Genomic DNA, 23,945 nt, shown 5'->3' with positions numbered 1-23,945 from the left:
TCAGGGTGCCCATCTCCCCTCATTTTCTCTCTCAGTGGTGAACTTGATTTCATAATTGTAGGGACCCATCAGCATCTGTATTACAATTAATATTTGCATTTTTGAGCACCTACTGTACGCCAGGTCTTGTGCTAAGCATTCTACACATATCTGATCCTCACAATACTCCTATGACATTTGTTACAGTAATATCCTCACTTTACATTATCTATAAAGGAAATTAGGCTCAGAAAGGTTAAGTCACTTGCCAAATGTCACACAGCCAGTAAGTGACAAAACCAAGAATTAAACACGTGTCTGTCTGATTCCAAAGGCAGTCATTGTCCTCAGTGTTGTCCACTGATAATAGCTAACAATTATTGGGCCATTACTCTTTGCCAAGTGTTCTGCTAAGTGCTCACTGCCTCATGGAATTGTCACAACAATCCTATGAGATGGAGTACATATGCACTGGGTAGGTGGACGGCAAGAGCATGAGAGTGCAGACGGTGATCACAGAAGAGGAATGCTAAGTCTTCACAAAGGTAAAGCAATTCAGTTTTGTGCGTATATTTCATGTATTTAGTTGCCACGTAGCCAAGGAAATTAAATGGACAGACACGGATGTGGATTGCTTGAGCAGTAGGAGCAGTACTATGTCTTGAGTATCTAATGTATGTGAGGCACTTTACAAGCATACCATTTAACCATCACAGAAACATCAGCAGATTGGGATGACTGTGACCAATTTACAGACGGGGAACCTGAGCCTCAAAGGTCACGTGACCTACTTAAGGCCACACACAGCTTTTTAAGTGTCAGAACCATAAACCAAGTCTGTGTGACTTCAAAGCCTGGGCTCTTAATCGCCGCGCTCAAGATTGCAAACTGGTCCATTCACTGAAGAATAAGTACACAATGTCAAGGCCAAAAGAAGGTAGTGTCTGAACTAAATGGACTTAATCCTCGAAGTCTATAAATGCCATGAACTACAAGGAAAGTTTGCTTTTGTCCAGCTCATTGCGGCTCCTTGAAGTGGCAGTAGCACGTCCCCAAGGGCAGGATAACTAAAAGGACCACCATAGACAAGGCTCCGTTGACAAGCTTGATCCCAGACTGATCCCAGACATCCAGAGAGCACCTCTTCCTTGTCTCTCCCTTGAAGCTACTCACTTCATTTCTTGCTACTTAGTCTCTTATGCAAGCCCCTCAGTCTTCAGAGTTGACAAACAAACACTTTGCCTTCCCAGGTGTAATTCTGACGCCTCCTGACTTTCATCTCTTCTTTTGTTTCAGTGCAACCTCGGCCCATGTAAGAGGTAGCTGTCAAACATTCTTTTAACAAAGAAGTAGAACCTTTATTTCGTTCCCAAATAAAATCTTTTTTTTTTTAATTTATTTATTTTATTTATTTATTTATTTTTGGCTGTGTTGGGTCTTCGTTTCTGTGTGAGGGCTTTCTCTAGTTGCGGCGAGCGGGGGCCACGCTTCATCGCGGTGCGCGGGCCTGTCACTGTCGCGGCCTCTCTTGTTGCGGAGCACAGGCTCCAGATGCGCAGGCTCAGTACTTGTGGCTCACGGGCCCAGTTGCTCCGCGGCATGTGGGATCTTCCCAGACCAGGGCTCGAACCCGTGTCCCCTGCGTTGGCAGGCAGACTCTCAACCACTGCGCCACCAGGGAAGCCCCCAAATAAAATCTTATGTGTGACTATATTAATACAAATACGAACCAAGCTCATTGATTGGTGGAGAGGGAGGTTCAAGGAAAACAGTTTAAAGACCAACCTCAAGTCTACAAAAGTCCTTGGGATACTTCAACCTGGATGTGTAGAACTTTGTTCCACTGTCTAGGCAAAATCGAGTGTGAGACTGCATTTCCCTGTAAAGTCTATGATTTCTCTAAGGAGAGGTGCAATTCCCCTCAAAATGAATCATTTTCTTCTTTCTTTTTCTCATAAACTATCATTTTACATTGTGATGAAAGTGATTTTTAATGCTTAACTTGGACCAGTCTCGTTGATTTGCATTAATTTGCACATTTTATGTTCTTGTTTGTTTGTTTGTTTTAATAATTCACCTCTATTCATTGACAACACTCCTGACAGGCTTTGACTCATCTCATTCCCTGTTCAGATTCTTGTGTATACCCCCAGAAATGTATATATTTCATATAAAAAATATATAGCTTGTGCTTTAATTTGCATTTTAATTGTTGTGTCTTGTTGACCCTAAGGCACCATGGATTATAAAATGCCCCACTATTTAATGTACACCACTAGGAAACAGTGATAAACACTGATGCCACAATGTTTTGTTATCAGAGTCTTTATATTTGTTGTAAGAGATTTTTAGGCTTATTTAGATGTAGATGCAGATGTTTCTCTCTTGTGCATGCATAAAAAGGGAAAGGTAAATGAAATAAATTACTTGTGGTATTTTTTAGATTGTACTTATTCAGAATCCAGCTTTGCAGAATCATATTTTGACTCCATCATTGATGACTCTGTTTTCCCTGAAGATATTTTTTTCTGTGCTAAAGTGATCCACTGGTACCTCCGGGATTTTCTCCCATGTGGCTGGTATGGATTCTGCAAGTTTTGTTGAACATATTCAAGGAACACAAATTATAGCACAACTGTCACCTGATGATAGAAATAATCATTTCAAAGATGCTAAAGAAGATTTCAGAGATTTCAGAGATGTTAAAATGAGAAAAATCTTACTAGTGATGAAACGTGGTATTTATCTTTCCGTAGCGCAAATGGGATCATACACTACACACTGTTGTACAACTTTTTTCTCTCTTAATATCTATTTTAGACACAATCCATATTCACACGTATATATCTACCTCATTTTTATGTGAATGTATCATAATTTACTTTGCTAGGAAGTAGTTCATTTTCCCTAGAATTTAAAATTTTCCAGGTCTTAAAAATCTTTACCTATATTCCACCCCCTAATTTTCACCTATATTCCAACCCCTTAATATCTCATCATGGCTTGTGAACACACCCAAAACATTTTTTTAAAACTGGTCAAACTCAAGTAAGCATCTGAATTCCACTAACTGTTTTCAAGCAGCATTTAATTGATTTTGCCTTCTTGTCCCTGAACACCTCCCATTGTAGTCTGGTGTGCCATATGCACATATGCAGAAAGCATCCAGACGTTTTGATCCTTGGGGTAAAATGGTCATATACGTCAGGGCAGAGAAGCATTAAGTCACTGCTGTCAGGGCTGGCTATATGATTTGCAGGGCACGCGCAAAATGAAAAAGCAGTAGTCGATCTCCCCTTCCCACATGCCGGCAGCGCCAACCCAAAACAGATGGACAACCTCTATGGGTTGCAACCTCTCTGCCAGACACAATAGGTACCTGGCTCAGGGTGGGTGAGAGGACCCCCCAGGCAGCCTGCTGAAGGCACAACAGCTCTGCTAGCCCAGGGCAGAACCCTTTCTGCCCTGCCCCCGCCCCCAGATGCCCTGGGGCACATGCACCCGACTCTGAGCCTCCCTGCACCAAGGCCCGAGCCCCCACCTGCCACAATTCGATGGCTGCCCCAGCCAGAGGGCAGCAGTGGTCACCGGGCAGTGGCGAGGAGGAAGCTTGGAGGGACCAGGAGGCAGGGAGCAGAGCAAGAACCTATGGCTGGGAAAAAAAAAAAAAAAAAAAAAAAGAACCTATGGCTGGGATGTGGTGGGAAACAGGAAGGGGCATCTGCAGAAGCCCCAAAGCCCTGGCACAAGCTCCACTGTCCTCTTTGGACTTCGCTTGCAAAACACATACCCAAAGATAAAATTAACAATTTCAAGATGGTGCCCACAGAACACTCAACCCAAGCACAGGGCCCTCTTGAGGGACTGCTCTGTCCTACACCCATGAACCAGCCCTGACCACTGTAAAAACAAAGGTCCCCATAACACCTCTCATCTGAACGACAAAGGTAAAGGTCAAATTAGTCATACTGCAAGGACACTGTGCTTGGAAGCTAAGCAATTTGGACAGAGGAAGATTTATTGGCAAGCTCCACAGGCAGCTAGAGCTGTAGGGCTCCTGTGAGTTTTGGGAGTTGCTGGGAGCTCTCAGTTGCTCTGGGGAGTAATAAGGAGCAATCAGAAAGCATTGGTATGTAATCTATCCGGTAAATTGCCTAAAAAGAACTCAGAAAGAGGAAGTCTCATTCTAAATAAGTATTCATTTCCATACCTAATTTCAGTGTAATTTTACATTTTCTCTTTTTTTCCACAGGGAGCTGAAAATTGTATTAGCTCCATTCCTGAATTTGTTTGTTCTAAGGAGATCAAGATCTGTGATACAAGAAGAGTTCTCTATAGGTTTTCAAAGTTGACTTTCAATCACAATACTCTTAGAGAAGCTTGTGAGAAGCTTGTGACAAGCTGTGTGACATGCACTTTAAAAGAAACGGAAACTTAGGACAATGCAATCGGAGTAGTGACTTTCACCTTAAAAGGAACCTAAACTGGAATTAGATTAGAGAAATAGTTCAGACTTAAAACTTGAAAGAACTGGCAGTCATTCAAAAGATCTTAAGCAAAAAGAAGACAAGATATATTTTAATATTCATCATTCAAATGTGTTTTTACTTGTTCCTCACCTATTGTTTATCAAGTCTCCCTGGTCCACGGTAAAAGGGCAGAGAAGAAACTAGTGTACTGTTATCAATATTAACATGATGCCCCAGGTTAACCTGACCCCTAAGACTTACTAATTTGCCAAGAATGACCTAATATATGATTGTTGCACCTAAACACTGGCCTACAGAAGAACAATGGTTCACTTCCCTGCAGAATTCATTTCTTAATTTATTGTTGGTAAATGTAGTATTCCCTTGGTCCAAATATTAGGGATTTGAGCATATCTAAACATAAACTGACTTGAAAATCAAATTGGTTGAATTTAGAGACTAGTTCCTTAGAAAGCAACAGATCTATAAGTGATTAATAACCATATGATTTTTAAAACAAGCACATTAAATCAGTGTTATTCCAAGGTGACGGATGTTAATTAGACTTATCGTGGTGATCATTTTGAGATATATACAAGTATTGAATCACTATGTTGTACCCTGAAACTAATATAATGTTCTATGTCAATTATACCCCAATTTTTTAAATAATAAAATTTTAAAAAACTAAATTTAAAAAAACAGGTGTTATTCCATCCACTTTAGGGTATGTTTACATTTTTACCACTATAAAAAATGTTTTAAAAACAATGTCATATTAAATTTAATTTATTTTTTAGGACTACATTGTGCAAGAAATACAGTTTAAATTAAAGCCAAAAGTGCTTGTGTTAATAGTCAAGGCTGACAAATTTATTTTTAAATTTTTTTTAATTGAAGTATAGTTGATTTACCACAGTGTGTTAGTTTCAGGTATACAGCAAAGTTATTCTGTTATAGATATATTCTTTTTCAGATTATTTTCCATTACAGGTTATTACAAGATACTGAATATAATTCCCTCTGCTATCCAGTAAATTCTTGTTGCTTATTTAATTTATGTATAGTAGTTTGTATCTGTTAATCCTATACTCCTAATGTATCCCTCCCCCCCTTTCCCCTTTGATAACCATAAGTTTGTTTTCTATGAAGGCTAACAAATTTAGAATGTGGGAAATTCTACAGGACAAATGTTTTTTCAGCAAATAAACTGCAAAAAAAACCAAGAGGGGTAAGAGAACTAGTATAGATTTTAAAAGACTAAAGGGACATTTTATTTGCAATGTGTGAACTTAACTGGATATTGATTCAGGGGAAAAAAAAACACCTAAAATTTTTTTTTAATTTTGGGTGTAGTATCAGCCAAGCTTCTCCCTTCTAAAGTTATTTTTCCCCCTTGTAATTAATTAGTATTTAGTGGGGAAGGTGCTTTGAAATTATGTAAATATCCCATTCTTCATCATACTTTTAATTTATTCATTATTTTGATGATGAAATTGTCCCTGATTTAGCCAGTAGGAACCCTTTCAAGTTGGCTTCTATGTCTTTTAACATGACCCAGTTAATTTTTTTCTAATGTTGAGATAAGTGGGGGAAATTTGAATATGAACTGGATATTAGACGATATTAATGAATTAGTGTTAGTAATTATTTTGGCATTGTGGGTATTAGGAGATAATTTTTATTACTGGAATATGCTGAAGTATTAGGATGTCTACAACTTCCTTTAAAATGGCACACGAATAAATATATATGTGCATAGAGAGAGAGCAAGATTAAGCAAACATGGCAAAATATTAACATTTGAATCTGGTGGAGGATATACAAGTTTTTATTGTACTATTCTTTCCACTTTTCTATTATGTTTACATTTTTCATAATAAAAAGTAGGAAAGGGAAAGAAATGTGTCAACCAAATGCAGTTTGTAGACCTTGTCCTGATTCATCTGTTAAAAGACATTTATTTATGACACAACTGTGGAAATGTGAATGCTGATTTACTATCAGATAATATTAAGAAGTTATTGTTAATTTTTAGGAGTAATAACGGTATCGTTATATTTTCAAAAGGAGAACTTACCTATTAGATAATTATTACTGAAGTATTTGTGGATGAAATGATAAGATGTTTGAGGTTTGCTTTAAAAAATGCAGTGATTTAGGCATATACATGAAACAAGATTGGCCTCGAGGTGATAACTGTTGAAGATAGCTGATGAGTACATGAGAGTCCGTTATACTGTTCTCTCTCTGTTTGTATATACTTAAAAATTTCCATAAAACAACACTGAAATAAAATAAGAAATTAATGAATTAGGAATAAAAACAGTAAACTTGATAAATAAAATTTTTCCTATGAAACAGACACTTAGCAAGCTTATCCAAGAAAGAAACCACAAATATACAACATTGAAATGTAGACTCCATTGGGGTAAACATCTCAGGTGTCTTGTTTGCCACTGAATGACATGAAAGACAGAAAACATAGCACAATACCCAGCACATAGCAGGTCCTCAATAAATACAAATGAAAGAATAAACAGGAAAATTTAGCCATAAGAGATGAGTTTAAAATAAGAGAATAGTATGTACAAGTTTATGCCAACAAACTTGAACACCTAGATAAAATGGATAATTTTCCAAGAAAATGGATAATTTTCTAGGAAAATATAATTACTACCAAAAGAAGACCAAAACACCTACAATGAATAATCACTAAATACGAAACTGGATAGGCTGACAAAGATCTATTCCCCCAAAGGGCACTAGATCCATCCACAATGGTTTACACATAATTTTTATCAGTCTCTCAAGGAACAGATATTTTCTATATCATTTTCACATTTTAACTATGTCATATTTAATTATATAATTTTCTGTATCATTGGGAGCATGAAAACATTCCCAATTCATTTCACAAGGTTTGCAAATGCCCAATATCAAACCTGACAAAGACAGCACAAAGAAAGAAAATTACTGTCAGATTAAACCTCTCTAAGAATGCAATATAAAAATCTTAAATAAAACATTAGCAAATATAATTCAACAATATATTAGAACACAACTAGAAGAGGAGTACATTTTGATCAAGGTGATACCTCCCAAGAAAAAATGGATGGCCCAATATTAGGAAATCTACTGACATAATTTATTACATAAGCTGGTTAAAGGAGAAAAATTATATGATTATCTCAACAGATGGTAAAATAGCATTTGGTAATTCAACATCCATCCCTATTTTGAAAAAAATATAATGAACTAGGGATAGAAGAAATCTTCCTAAACATGATAGAATATTTATCAAAAATTACCATCAAACATACCTAGCAATGAAACACAAGAGCCCTTCTCATTAAAATGAGGAACACAATAAGGATATCCATTATCACCGCTATTATATGACATTATCATATAAATTCTAGCCACTGCAACAAGATAAGAGGTATTTCTTTTGACAAGGAAGAGGCAAAATTATCACTGTCTGCAGATGATGATATGACAGCCTGGAAAATTCAAGAGAAAAACTATTAGAAACAACAAAAAATGCAGTAATATATATATAAACTCAATAGACTTCCTATGCAAGCAATAATACATTAGAAAATGTAATGAAACAGACACCATATAAAATAACACAAAATAATTCATGGGGCATAATTTAGAAAGTCAGAGCACAGAAACAGACCCATGCATATATGGGAATTTATAATAAGAATGGTATTTCAAATCAATGGATGAATGATGGATTATCCACTTAAAAATAAAATTACATCCCTGTCACCAAATAAAACTAAAAATACGTTCAAATACTTTTTTAAATTAAAATAAAAGCAAGGAAGAAAATATAGGAGAATATTTCTATAATCTTGGAGTAAGGAAGACCTTTCTAAGTATGACATGAAACTCAGAAACCATAAAGCAAAAGACCGACAGATTTACTTCCATAAAAAGTAAAAATATCTACAGAGAAGAGACCACAGTATAAGCAAAGTTAGTAAACAAATGAAAAACTGGGGAAAATATCTGCAAAATAAGATAAAGGGCTAATACTGTGACTTTGTGACCACATAGAATAAAGAGTTCCTATAAATCAACAAGATAAAAACAAACGCCCCCAGTAAAAAAAGTTGTAAAGGATACAAACTAGCAATTCACAAAAGTATTCTAAATACCCATCAAACAGCTGAATAGATGAGCTCAGCAAACGATTGCCTGTGGGCCAAATCTGGCTGCTGCCTGTTTCTGTACACACTGAAACACAGTCACAGCCGTTCACTTACATATTGTCTGTGGATGCTCTCCTGCCACAATGAGGCAGAATTGAGTAGGTGCAACAGAGACCATGTGGCCTGAAGTCTAAAGTATTTACTATCTGGTCCTCTAAGGAAAAAGTTTGCTGAGGCCTGGAATAGATGGTCAAACTCACCAATAATTAATAAAAACAAAACCACAACAATACTGTCATTCAACAAATATTTACTGAGCAACTAGTTTACACCAAATATTCATTTTTGCCTATCAGATTGACAAAGATTAAAAAGCACAATGCTGTCCAGTAGTGGCAAGAGAATAAGGAAGAAAACATCCTCTTATACTACTGGTGGAAGTGTAAGTTGGTGAAAACCATGCTGGAGAGTAATATATTAAAAGAAAAAATAAAAGAGCATACCCTTTGATCCAGCAATTTCATGTCTGACAACTTGGCCTAAGAAAGTAATAGCCCCAGTGTGTGAAAACTACAAGTATATAAGGATAGCCATTGAAGAAATAGTTTATGATAGTAAAAAACTAAACACATATAAATGCCAATCAGAATAGATAGATACGTAGGATAGATAGATAGATAGATGGATAGATGGGCTATATAAATGTATTTTAAAAGAAATATCTATTTATAGATACATGGGAATATCTGAAGTATATATACCAAATTGTTAGCAATGGCTATTTCTGGCAGGTAGAATACAATTCTCTGTATTTTAAAATTTTTTCTAAATGATTATGTTTTATCAGAAAATGAAAACAAGATAAAGATATTTCTGGAGAGAAGAGGGGTAATTGAAGCTTACATTACAAACTAAGGGAGAAATGATAAGTTAAAAAACTGTACTGGAAAATTAGCTAAGAAAGACTACAAAGGCTGTTTAAGCTTCAAAATTGGCAAATATAATTATTCTAATATAAGTTTGGTTTCACTTTGATTTACTACTGAACCAGCACACAAAAACAATGCAAAGAATATGCAGAAGATCAAGGATTCAAATGGGTGAACCTCCCCCCATCCCACCCACCCCCACCACCACAGGGCACCGCTAGCCTACAAGGTACCTTTGTGTGAAATAGAAGAAGATACCCCTCCTCCAAGAAATACAACTCCAACCAGTGCAAGTGAAGCCTGGACTGGATTTCAGCCCCCACTTGCTCCCTCTTCTGGGCATCCTTGTGCAGGGCACAACCTGCACTAACTGCTGCAACTCTAGCTCTCTGTTTCCTTCCTAGTCACTTTACAGAAATGGCCAGTGAATTCATCCTGCAAGAAGTGATTAATTCACCAGGTCAAATGAGGAAAGCCTCATGTCCACTGCTGTTTAAATTTTTCAGCCTGGAGATATCAGGACTCCAAAAATTCACCGTACTACCACATACCGAGTTTTTTCTTGCACTAATTACATTCTTTAAATGTAGTTTTTACTGTGACCTTGAGCCTATAGTTGGTTTGGCCATTGACAAGCCAAAGAACAATTATGGTTACCTTGGAAAAAAATTAGATAGAATTTAACATAACACTTTATGCAAAAAAGAATTTTAGATTAATTATAGAGAAAACAAAAACACAATGAAACCATAAAAAAGGGAAAATATCTATTTAATATTTAACTGACCCCATGATAGGCAAACACTAAAATATTTTCAATAGAAGACAACATAAAGGCAAAGACTGATGTATTTAACATTAGAAAATGTAAATCTCTTACAAATAAATAAACTAACATATAGTCAAAAAGCAATAACATAGAGGGAAATAATATATGCATTGATGCCGTTTCAATATAAAGAGCTATTACAAATCAACAAACTGAAAAATAAATAAAAGGCATACAGAAATTAAAATAAATTTAAAAGACACTGTAACATATTAAAAGATATTCAAGTATAGTAATCACCTAACAAACATATGTTAAAACAAAATTGAGATACAAATTTCAGTCTACCAAATTGAAAAAGAAAAAAAGATAATATCATTGTCGGCAGGGAGGCAATGAGACAGACACACTCATACACTGCTGATAGGAATGTAAACTGTTACAACCTTTCTGGAAAGCAATTTGTCAGTATATACCAAAAACCTAAAATTCTAAAATATTAAAAGCTTATCACCCAGTAAATACACTCATAGGAATATAGTCTATGAAAATAATCAGAGCTGTAAAAAAAGGTTTCTGTTAAAGGATATTTTTTTAAAACATTATAACAATGAAAATTCCTTATCAGTATAAATGTCCAATGATAAGTGAATAATGTAATAAATTTGGCACTTCCATGTAAGAGACTATTATGGGGATCATTAAAAACTGAAAAGTTCTGGGGCTTCCCTGGTGGCGCAGTGGTTGAGAATCTGCCTGCCAATGCAGGGGACACGGGTTCGAGCCCTGGTCTGGGAAGATCCCACATGCCGCGGAGCAACTGGGCCCGTGAGCCACAACTACTGAGCCTGCGCGTCTGGAGCCTGTGCTCCGCAACAAGAGAGGCTGCGATAGTGAGAGGCCCGCGCACCGCGATGAAGAGTGGCCCCCACTCGCCGCAACTGGAGAAAGCCCTCACACAGAAACGAAGACCCAACACAGCCAAAAATAAAAATAATAAATAAATAATAAATTTTAAAAAAAAAAGAAAACTGAAAAGTTCTGTAGCCACCCTTCCCTACAGGCAATGATGCTATTTACTTTTTGTTTATTTTTCCATAGATCTCTTACAAAAGTAAATAGCATCATTGCCTATGGGGATGAGAATGGGGTGGCTACAGAACTTTTCAGTGTCTATCCTTTAATGCTCTCTGAATTTTAAAGTTAATAAATTAATTCTATATATTTTTTTCCAATTTATTTATTTATTTTTAAATTTATTTAAATTTTTTATTTTATATTGGAGTATAGTTGATTAACAATGTTAGTTTCAAAAAAAAAAAGGTCATGAAGAACCTAGTGGCAAGATGGGAATAAAGACACAGACCTACTAAAGAATGGACTTGAGGATATGGGGGGGGGGAGGGGTGAGATGTGACAGGGTGAGAGAGTGTCATGGACATATATACACTACCAAATGTAAAATAGATAGCTAGTGGGAAGCAGTCGCATAGCACAGGGAGATCAGCTCGGTGCTTTGTGACCACCTAGAGGGGTGGGATAGGGAGGGTGGGAGGGAGGGAGATGCAAGAGGGAAGAGATATGGGAACATATGTATATGTATAACTGATTCACTTTGTTTTAAAGCAGAAACTAACACACCATTGTAAAGCAATTATACTTCAATAAAGTTGTCAAAAAAAAAACAATGTTAGTTTCAGGTATACAGCAAAGTGATTAAGTTATACATGTACAAGTATCTATTCTTTTTCAAATTCTTTTCCCATCTAGGTTATTACAGAATCTATCTATATATATATATATTACAAATGTAAGCCTACTTTAATTCATGAGAGGCCTGATAGACCCTATCTATAGCCACATATATCCTTACCTCTCTATCTCCATTTTCAGGGAGTAGAGTGTCCTTCCTCCCATTCAAGACCAAACCCTCACATGTGCCCTTAATACCATCCCTTCCTTCCTCCTTCAAAAGAAAAATAGCTAGTCTACCCTTGCCATCAAAGTTTTTAACATCTCTTTTATTCTAAAACCCACTACAATATGGCTTTGCCCCCTACTATACTACTGAAACTGCTCTCTATAAGGAGACCAATATCTTTTAACTATGAATTCAATAAATATTTTCCAGCCTTTATCTAATTGGATTTTCTGTCGACACTGACATTCTTTATTACAGTACCTCTTGAGATTCTATTCTGGTCCTTACAACCTGGAAGACTGGAGCTTGGCAACTTGCCATCCAGTACACTGATTATCCCCAGGGACAAAGATTTCTGAGTTTCTCCTCACTATCAGGATTGTTGCTGCTCATCATTCTCCAGCATCTAATTCAGAGATACGAGCCATAAGTTGGCACCTAAAGATATGGTGATTATATATTCTAGTTACCATAACACAGTCCTTGTTGATACGGGAATAATTATTAATAGTCCGCCCTTGCACTAAAGTCTGGATGATAAATTATATCATCACCTTACGACTTAAGGGAATCCAACAGCAAGAAAGTGAAAGAATAAAATAATGACTACAGGCAGTGCCCCAGTAAAACAGACCTGCTCTGGAGGAGAGAAAAAATCATTACTTGAACAAAATAAAACATGTGCAGTTAAGAAAATCCAATTATAAATATTAAAAAGATTTTTGGGACTAAAAATGTGTAAATTTTAAAATTCAGTAAAATTGAGGAAGATAAGTTTAGACAAATTGAAGGAGAAGCTGACCAATTGTCAAGACAAAAAAAATTAGAGGCCTGGAAGATAGAGTAGAAGAAATCTTCCAAAAATAGAAAAATGCGAAAATACATAAAAGGGACTTAGAAAACAAATGAATCCAGAATATCTAATCTGTGAAGAAAAGGAATCTTAGGAGGAAGAAAAAGAACATGCAGGAGGGGCAATAATTAAACAAATAATAGAAAAAAAACTTCCCTTAGTAAAGAAAAATAATGTTTGCAAGCTGAAAAGGCTCACTGAGTTCCAGGCAGGATTAATGTTTTATTGTGTTGGAAATATAAATCACATACGGTAAAGCACCTAAAGGTACAGCTTTATGAATTTTTACATATGTAGTACCTGTGTAACCAACACCCAGGGTAAGATATACAATGTTACCATCACCCAAAAGAATCCTTCATGGCCCTTTCAGAGTCAACATCCACCTCTACCCAGAGCTGGTCATTAATGTGATTTTTAAACCTATACATTAGTTTTATCAGTACTTGAACTTTCTATTAATGGAATCATACAGTAATGTACTCTTTTGGTCTGGCTTCCTTGATTCTACATTATGTTTCTGATGCATCCATATTAATGTACCTGTAGTTTGCTTTTATTCCTCTGTAAAATTCCATTGTATGAGTATACCATAATTTATTTCTCCATTCTTCTCTTGATGAATATACAGGTTGCTTTCAGTTTTTGCTATTAAAAATAAAGCTTCTATGAACATTCTTGGACATATCTTTTTGTGGACATATACACTCATTTCTCTTGAGTGTATAGCTAGGAGTTAAAAGTGCTGGGTTATAGAGTAGATGTGTGTTAAGTTCTGGTAGAATCTGGCAAACAGTTTTGCAAAATGACTGAAAAAAGTTAAAATTATACCAGCAATATATGAGACTTCAAGGGCTCCACGTGCTCGCTCCAAATTAGGATTTTCAGTTCTTTAAAATTTCAGCCAGAATAAAAAAGATGAGAACATTCCCACCTCATTTTGTGAGTCCATCATTGCTCTGATGCCAAAACGAAAGACATTAGAAGAAAATTACATAGCAATATCTCTCATGGATGTGTAAAATATTAGCAAATCAATCCAGTAATATACAAAATTTTTAATACGTTATGATCTAATGGGGTTTGTCCCAGGAACTCAAGGGAGATTTCCCATTTGAAATTCATTCAATGTAATATACTTATTAAAAGAATAACAAAGAAGAACTATATGATCAACCCAATAGATACCAGAAAAGCGTTTGATAAAATCAAATCTCATTCATGATGAAAGGAAAAAAATACTCTTAAAACTAGGACCAGAAGAAAACTTCTTTAAACGGATAAAGGGCTCCTACAAAAATTCCACACTAAACATCACACTAACAATGAAATTCTGAATGCCTTCCCCTTCAGATCAAGGAAATGGCAAAGATAACTGCTCTCACCTCTTCTATTCAACACTGTACTGGAGGTTCTAGCCAGGGTACAGAGATCAGAAAGGAAGAAGTAAAACTCTATTTGCAGAGGACATTATTTGCCAAACTCATTAAACTATGCAGTTAAAATAGATGAGTTTTATTATAAATTATACTTCAACAAAGCTGATTTTAAGAAAAGCAAACTCCCCACAGAGAAAACTCCAGGCTCAGGACCAGTGAGTTTCATGGTTTCACTGGTCAATTCTATCAAACATTTAAGGAAGAAATAATATTACTAAGAGAAGTATTAAAAGACCTAAATAAATGGTGGTATATACCAAATTCAAAAATTGGATTATGCAATATTGTTAAGATGTCTATTTTCCCCAAATTTAATTAATGTACTCCCAATCAAAATCCAAGCAGACCTTTTGAAAGAAACTGACAAGCTGATCCTAAAATTTACCTGAAATTGCAAAGCATATAGAATAGCCAAAACAATCTTGAAATAAAGAACAAAGTGGGAGAACACACACTACCTGATTTCAATATTTACTTTAAATCTACAATAATCAAAACAGTGTGCTACTGGCATAGGATAAACAAATTTAAAAACTAAAACAAAATACAGAGCCCAGAAATAAACCCACACATATATAATTTTTTGATATTTGATAAAGGCACCATGACAACACAAAGAAAAGAGATTAAACGTAAAGTTCTATGATCCAGCCATTTCACACTTAAGTATATATCCAAGAGAATGGAAAACATATCTGCATACAGAAATTTGTACAAAAATGATCATAGCAGCATTATTCATAAGAGCTAAAAAGTGGAAACAACCTAAATGTCCATTAACTGATGGATAAACAAAATGTGTTATGCCCATACAGTGCAAAGTTATTCTGCCATAAATAGGAATCAAGCACCCATACATGCTATAACATAGGTGAACTCTGAACACACTGTGCTAAATACAGCAAGCCAGACCCAAAAGGTCAGCCATTATAGGATTCCTTTTATATGAAATGCCTAGAATAGGCAAATCCATGGAGACCAGAAGTAGATTAATGGTCTCCAGCGGTGGGGGAGGGAAAAACGGGAAATTACTACTAACAGGTATAGGGTTTCTTTGGGAAGTGATGAAAATGTTTTCGAATTAGATAGTGGTGATGGTTGACAACCTTGTGAATATACTAAAATTTACTGAATTGTACACTTAAAAATGGTGAATTCATGGTATGCCAGTTATATCCCAATTTAAAAAATTAATTTGAGTCTAAATATAAAAGCTAAATCTATAATGCTTCTAATAAAAAATGGGTATATAGCTTCATGACTTTGAAGTAGATAAAGATTCCTTAACAAGAGTACAAAAGGCAGTAAAGAAAGCATCAAAGGAAGAAAATGATAAATTGAAAGTCATTTAAAATTATAAACATTTATTCTTCAAAGTACATGGTTAAGAAAATAAACTCTCCCAGGGTGGGTGAAAATATTCTCAATACATACAACTGACATAGGACTGACAAAAGAACTCCAACAAATAAATCAATAATAGAAAAGCAAACAACTCAACTTAAAAAAATTGGCAAAAGATTTTGAACAGACACTTCCCAAGGAAGACATACAAATGGCCAGTAAGTACATGAAAAAGTGTTCAACGGCATTAGTCATTGGGGAAATGCAATTTAAAATTACAATTAGATACCATTTCACACCCACTGGGATGGCTAAAATTAAAAAGACTGGCAGGATGAAATGTTGACCTAGATGAGGAGCAAATGGAATTATTCTACATTGCTGGTGGGAGTTTAAAATGGTTTGAAACCAATGGTTTTAAAAGTTAGGCAGTTTCTTATAAAGTTAAACATACACCTAGAGGAACTTCCACAGTTAGGAAGTTACCAGAGAGAAATGTAAACATATATCCATTTTTAAAAAACCTTGTAAAAGGTCGTTCACAGCAGCTTTATTCATATTAGCCAAATGTTCATCAATAGGTGAATGGATAAATAACTTGTAGTATATTAAATACACAGGAATACTATTCAGTATTCAAAAGAACAAACTACTTTTACATACAACATGAATGAATCTCACAGACATTAAATTGGGCAAAGGAAATCAAGTGGAAATGAGAGACAATATTTCACCAACAATAGCATGCATATTAATGTTAGGAATAAACTCAACACGAGAAGTACAGAAACTAGATAAAGAAAACATTAGGGGGGCTTCCCTGGTGGCGCAGCGGTTGAGAATCTGCCTGCTAATGCAGGGGACACGGGTTCGAGCCCTGGTCTGGGAAGATCCCACATGCCACGGAGTGACTGGGCCCGTGAGCCACAACTGCTGAGCCTGCGCGTCTGGAGCCTGTGCTCCGCAACAAGAGAGGCCGCGATAGTGAGAGGCCCGCGCACCGCGATGAAGTGTGGCCCCCGCTTGCCGCAACTAGAGAAAGCCCTCGCACAGAAACGAAGACCCAACATAGCAATCAATCAATCAATCAATCAATAAAATAAATCTTTAAAAGAAAAAAGAAAACATTAGGGAGATTGGGACTGACATATACACACTACAATATATAAAATAGATAGCTAATAAGAACCTGCTGTATAGCACAGGGAACTCTACTCAATACTCTGTAATAACCTATATGGGAACAGGATATATTAAAAAAAAAAAATAGTGGAGATATATATATATATATGTATAACTGATTCACTTTGCTGTTCATCTGAAACTGACATAACATTGTAAATTAACCATACTCCAATAAAAAATTTTTTAAAAAGAAAACATTAATAATTTTATTAAAGGCATAAAATTCAATCTGAAAATGAAGAATATACTATTTTCTTGGATAGGTAGACAATATTATAAAAATGTCAATTCTCTCAAAAATAATATATAAATGAATGTAATGCTATTAGAACCCCAATAGCTTTGTGTGTTTTTAATTAAATAAAATAATATTAAAATCCACGTGGAAACATACATGTCTGAGAATATCCAGGAATCTCATGAAGGAGAATGGTGAGGTGAAATTTGATTTTTCAAACATTAAACTGTAACTAAACAATAGGATGTTGACATAGAAATAGACAACTGGATCAGTGGTACAAAGTGCCAGAAACAGATCCCAGTATTTATGATAGTTTATGACAAAGATGAGATTGTAATTCAATGGGGAAAAGAGCCTTTACTTAATGTATGCACTGGTTACATATATTTGGCACTCCACTTGGAAGAAAATGGAGTCTGTTCCCTCCTTCACACCATATATAAAAAAAATTATAAGTGTATTAAATATTTAGACTTAAAAATGAAACAACAAAGATGGTTCCAAAAATATCTAAGAAATCACACATACAATCCAGACAGGCAGGAAAACTTTTTAATCAAGATCAGAAGAACAGACACTAGAAAAGAAAAGCCTGACATATTTGACTATTTTTAAAATTTAATTATTTTTAATGGGTACAGAGTTTCAGTTTGTGATGATAAAAAAGCTCTGGAAATGGGTAGTAATCATGGCTGCACAACAATGTAATGTACTTAATGCCACTGAACCGTGTGCTTTTATATTTTTATATTATATATTTGTATATTATTTTATGTGTATATTACCACAGTGAAAAAATAATGAGATTTAAATGACAAAATATATCTTAAACAAATTTATTAGACAACTGATATGCTAAATATACACATACACCTGCATACACATATATTTTAAACACTTATGAGAGTAAAAGGCTTCAAATCTATAATTTTGCAAATGGCCAAAGAACGTCAAAAGGCATTAACAAGAGAAGATATAAGAATGGCAAAAAAGCACATGAAAAGATGCTCAATGTCATTAGTCATCAGAGAAAAGCAAACTAAAACTATAATCAGATACCATGTCACACCCACTAGAATGGCTAAAATTAAAATAACTGACAATATGAAGTATTGGCCAGTGTGTAGATATTTTTTCAAAAATAATAAAATGAGAGACAGGGATAGAGAGAGAGAGAAAGCATATATGAAAACAAGCAGCTTTTCCTCTTCTCTTTTCCAAGCTGCCCCAGCATCCTGCCACCCCTACCTCCTTTAGCAGCACTTCCGAACACTTCAGAGAGGAAGACTCCAGGAATCTGTCCGGGGAGAGCCGTGCGGCTGACAGGATCGTGGTACTCCAGCCGACTGTCAGGCCTGAGCCTCAGAGGTGGGAAAGCTGAGTTCAGGACATTGGAGCACCAGAGACCTCCCGGCTCCACATAATATCAATCGGCGAAAGCTCTCCCAGAGATCTCCATCTCAACGCTAAGACCCAGCTCCACCCAACAGACAGCAAACTCCAGTGCTGGACGCCCCATGCCACACAACTAGGAAGACAGGAACCACCCATTAGCAGAGAGGCTGCCTAAATCATAACGAGGTCACAGACACCCCAAAACATACCACTGAACTCAGTCCTGCCCACCAGAAAGATAAGACCCAGCCTCATCCACCAGAACACAGGCACCAGTTCCCTCCACCAGGAAGCCTACACAAGCCACTGAACCAACCTTAGCCACTGGGGGCAGACACCAAAAACAACGGGAACTACGAACCTGCAGTCTGCGAAACGGAGACCCGAAACACAGTAACTTAAGCAAAATGAGAAGACAGAGAAACACACAGCAGATGAAGGAGCAAGGTATAAACCCACCAGACCAAACAAATGAAGAGGAAATAGGCAGTCTTCCTGAAAAAGAATTCAGAATAATGATAGTAAAGATGATCCAAAATTTTGGAAATAGAATGGAGAAAATACAAGAAACGTTTAACAAGGAACTAGAAGAACCAAAGAGCAAACAAACAACACAGTAAATGAAATTAAAAATTCTCTAGAAGGGATCAATAGCAGAATAACTGAGGCAGAAGAACGGATAAGTGACCTGGAAGATAAAATAGTGGAAATAACTACTGCAGAGCAGAATAAAGAAAAAAGAATGAAAAGAATTGAGGACAGTCTCAGAGACCTCTGGGACAACATTAAATATACCAACATTCAAATTATAGGGGTCCCAGAAGAAGAAGAGAAAAAAAAGGGACTGAGAAAATATTTGAAGAAATTATAGTTGAAAACTTCCCTAACATGGCAAAGGAAATAGTCAGTCACATCCAGGAAGTACAGAGAGTCCCATACAGGATAAATCCAAGGAGAAACACTCCAAGACACATATTAATCAAACTATCAAAAATTAAATACAAAGGAAAAATATTAAAAGCTGCAAGGGAAAAGCAACAATTAACATACAAGGAAATCCCCATAAGGTTAACAGCTGATCTTTCAGCAGGAACTCTGCAAACCAGAAGGGAGTGGCAGGACATATTTAAAGTGATGAAAGGGAAAAACCTACAAACAAGATTACTCTACCCAGCAAGGATCTCATTCAGATTTGATGGAGAAATTAAAACCTTTACAGACAAGCAAAAGCTAAGAGAATTCAGCACCACCAAACCAGCTTTACAACAAATGCTAAAGGAACTTCTCTAGGCAGGAAACACAAAAGAAGGAAAAGACCTACAAAAACAAACACAAAACAATTAAGAAAATGGTAATAGGAACATACATATCGATAATTACCTTAAATGTAAATGGATTAAATGCTCCAACCAAAAGATATAGACTGGTTGAATGGATACAAAAACAGGACCCGTTAATATGCCATCTACAAGAGACCTACTTCAGACCTAGGGACACATACAGACTGAAAGTGAGGGGATGGAAAAAGGTATTCCATGTAAATGGAAATCAAAAGAAAGCTGGAGTAGCAATTCTCATATCAGAAAAAATAAACTTTAAAATAAAGACTATTACAAGACACAAAGAAGGACACTACATAATGATCAAGGGATCAATCCAAGAAGAAGATATAACAATTGTAAATATTTATGCACCCAACATAGGAGCACCTCAATACATAAGGCAAATACTAACAGCCATAAAAGGGGAAATCGACAGTAACACAATCATAGTAGGGGACTTTCTGTGGGACACTTTCACCAATGGACAGATAATCCAAAATGAAAATAAATAAGGAAACACAAGCTTTAAATGACACATTAAACAAGATGAACTTAATTGATATTTATAGGACATTCCATCCAAAAACAACAGAATACACCTTCTTCTCAAGTGCTCATGGAACATTCTCCAGGATAGATCATATCTTGGGTCACAAATCAAGCCTTGGTAAATTTAAGAAAATTGAAATCGTATCAAGTATCTTTTCCGAACACAACACTATGAGACTAGATATCAATTAGAGGAAAAAAACTGTAAAAAATAAAAACACATGGAGGCTAAACAATACGCTACTAAATAACCAAGACATCACTGAGGAACTCAAAATATACCTAGAAACAAATGACAATGAAAACACGATGACGCAAAACCTATGGGATGCAGCAAAAGCAGTTCTAAGAGGGAAGTTTATAGCAATAAAATGCTACCTCAAGAAACAGGAAATATCTCAAATAAACAACCTAACCTTACACCTAAAGCAATTAGAGAAAGAAGAACAAAAAAACCCCAAAGTTAGCAGAAGGAAAGAAATCAGAAAGATCAGATCAGAAATAAATGAACAAGAAATGAAGGAAATGATAGCAAAGATCAATACAACTACAAGCTGGTTCTTTGAGAAGATAAACAAAATTGATAAGCCATTAGCCAGACTCATCAAGAAAAAAAAGGAGAAGACTCAAATCAATAGAATTAGAAATGAAAAAGGAGAAGTAACATCTGACACGGCAGAAATACAAAGGATCATGAGAGATTACTACAGCAACTCTATGCCAATAAAATGGACAACCTGGAAGAAATGCACAGATTCTTAGAAAAGCACAACCTTCTGAGACTGAACCAGGAAGAAATATAAACAGACCAATCACAAGCACTGAAATTGAAACTGTGATTAAAAATCTTCCAACAAACAAAAGCCCAGGACCAGCTGGCTTCACAGGTGAATTCTATCAAACATTTAGAGAAGAGCTAACACCTATCCTTCTCAAACTCTTCCAAAATATAGCAGAGGGAGGAACACTCCCAAACTCATTCTACAAGGTCACCATCACCCTGATACCAAAACCAGACAAAGATGTCACAAAGAAAGAAAACTACAGGCCAATATCACTGCTGAACATAGATGCAAAAATCCTCAACAAAATACTAGCAAACAGAATCCAACAGCACATTAAAAGGATCATACACCATGATCAAGTGGGGTTTATCCCAGGAATGCAAGGATTCTTCAATATACGCAAATCAATCAATGTGATACACCACATTAACAAACTGAAGGATAAAAACCATATGATCATCTCAATAGATGCAGAGAAAGCATTTGACAAAATTCAACACGCATTTATGATAAAAACTCTCCAGAAAGTGGACATAGAGGGAACTTACCTCAACATACGACAAACCCACAGCCAGCATCATTATCAATGGTGAAAAACTGAAACCATTTCCACTAAGATCAGGAAGAAGACAAGGTTGCCCACTTTCACCACTATTATTCAACATAGTTTTCCAAATTTTAGCCACAGCAATCAGAGACGAAAAAGAAATAAAAGGAATCCAATTCAGAAAAGAAGAAGTAATACTGTCACTGTTTGCAGATGACATGATACTATACATAGAGAATCTTAAAGATGCTCCCAGAAAACTACTAGAGCTAATCAATGAATTTGGTAAAGTAGCAGGATACACAATCAATGCACAGCAATCTCTTGCCTTCTTATACACTAATGATGAAAAATCTGAAAGAAAAATTAAGGAAACACTCCCATTTACCATGGCAACAAAAAGAGTAAAATACCTAGGAATAAACCTACCTAAGGAGACAAAAGACCTGAATGCAGAAAACTATAAGACACTGATGAAAGAAATTAAAGATGATACAAACAGAAGGAGAGATATACCATGTTCTTGGATTGGAAGAATCAACATTGTGAAAATTACTATAGTACCCAAAGCAATCTACACATTCAATGCAATCCCTATCAAACTACCAATGGCATTTTTCACAGAACTAGAACAAAAAATTTCACAATTTTGAGAAAGAAAAACAGAGCTGGAGGAATCAGGCTCCCTGACTTCAGACTACACTACAAAGCTACAGTAATCGACAGTATGGTACTGGCACAAAAACAGAAATATAGATCAATGGAACAGGATAGAAAGTCCAGAGATAAACCCATGCACATATGGGAACCTTACCTTTGATAAAGGAGGCCAGAATATACAATGGAGAAAAGACAGCCTCTTCAATAAGTGGTGCTGGGAAAACTGGACAGCTACATGTAAAAGAATGATGTTAGAACACTCTCTAACACCATACACAAAAATAAACTCAAAATGTATTAAAGTCCTAAATGTAAGGCCAGACACTATAAAACTCTTAGAGGAAAACATAGGCAGAACACTCTATGACATAAATCACAGCAAGATCCTTTTTGACTCACCTCCTAGAGAAATGGAAATAAAAACAAAAATAAACAAATGGGACCTAATGAAACTTAAAAGTTTTTGCAAAGCAAAGGAAACCATAAAGAAGATGAAAAGACAACCCTCAGAATGGGAGAAAATATTTGCAAACGAAGCAACTGACAAGGGACTAATCTCCAAAATATACAAGCAGCTCACGCAGCTCAATATCAAAAAAACAAACAACCCAATCCAAAAATGGGCAGAAGACCTAAATAGACATTTCTCCAAAGATATACAGATTGCCAACAAACATATGAAAGGATGCTCAACATCACAAATCATTAGAGACATGGAAATCAAAACTACAATGAGGTATCACCTCACACCAGTCAGAATGGCCATCATCAAAAAATCTACAAACAATAAATGCTGGAGAGGTTGTGGAGAAAAGGGAACCCTCTTGCACTGTTGGTGGGAATGTAAATTGAAACAGCCACTATGGAGAACAGTATGGAGGTTCCTTAACAAACTAAAAATAGAACTACCATATGACCCAGCAATCCCACTACTGGGCATCTACCCTGAGGAAACCATAATTCAAAAAGAGTCATGTACCACAATGTTCATTGCAGCTCTAGTTACAATAGCCAGGACATGGAAGCAACCTAAGTGTCCATCGACAGATGAATGGATAAAGGAGATATGGCACATATATACAGTGGAATATTACTCAGCCATAAAAAGAAACGAAATTGAGTTATTTGTTGTGAGATGGATGGACCTAGAGTCTGTCATACAGAGTGAAGTAAGTCAGAAAGAGCAAAACAAATACTGTATGCTAACATATATATATGGAATCTTAAAAAAAAAATGGTTCTGAAGAACCTAGGGTCAGGACAGGAATAAAGACGCAGACATAGAGAATGAACTTGAGGACACGGGGAGGGGTAAGGGTAAGCTGGGATGAAGTTAGAGAGTGGCATAGACATATATACACTACCAAATGTAAAATAGATAGCTAGTGGGAA

This window comes from Eschrichtius robustus, chromosome X (genome assembly GCF_028021215.1).
Source record: "Eschrichtius robustus isolate mEscRob2 chromosome X, mEscRob2.pri, whole genome shotgun sequence".
NCBI classification, from domain to species: domain Eukaryota; kingdom Metazoa; phylum Chordata; class Mammalia; order Artiodactyla; family Eschrichtiidae; genus Eschrichtius; species Eschrichtius robustus.
This window is presented reverse-complemented; position numbering follows the sequence as displayed.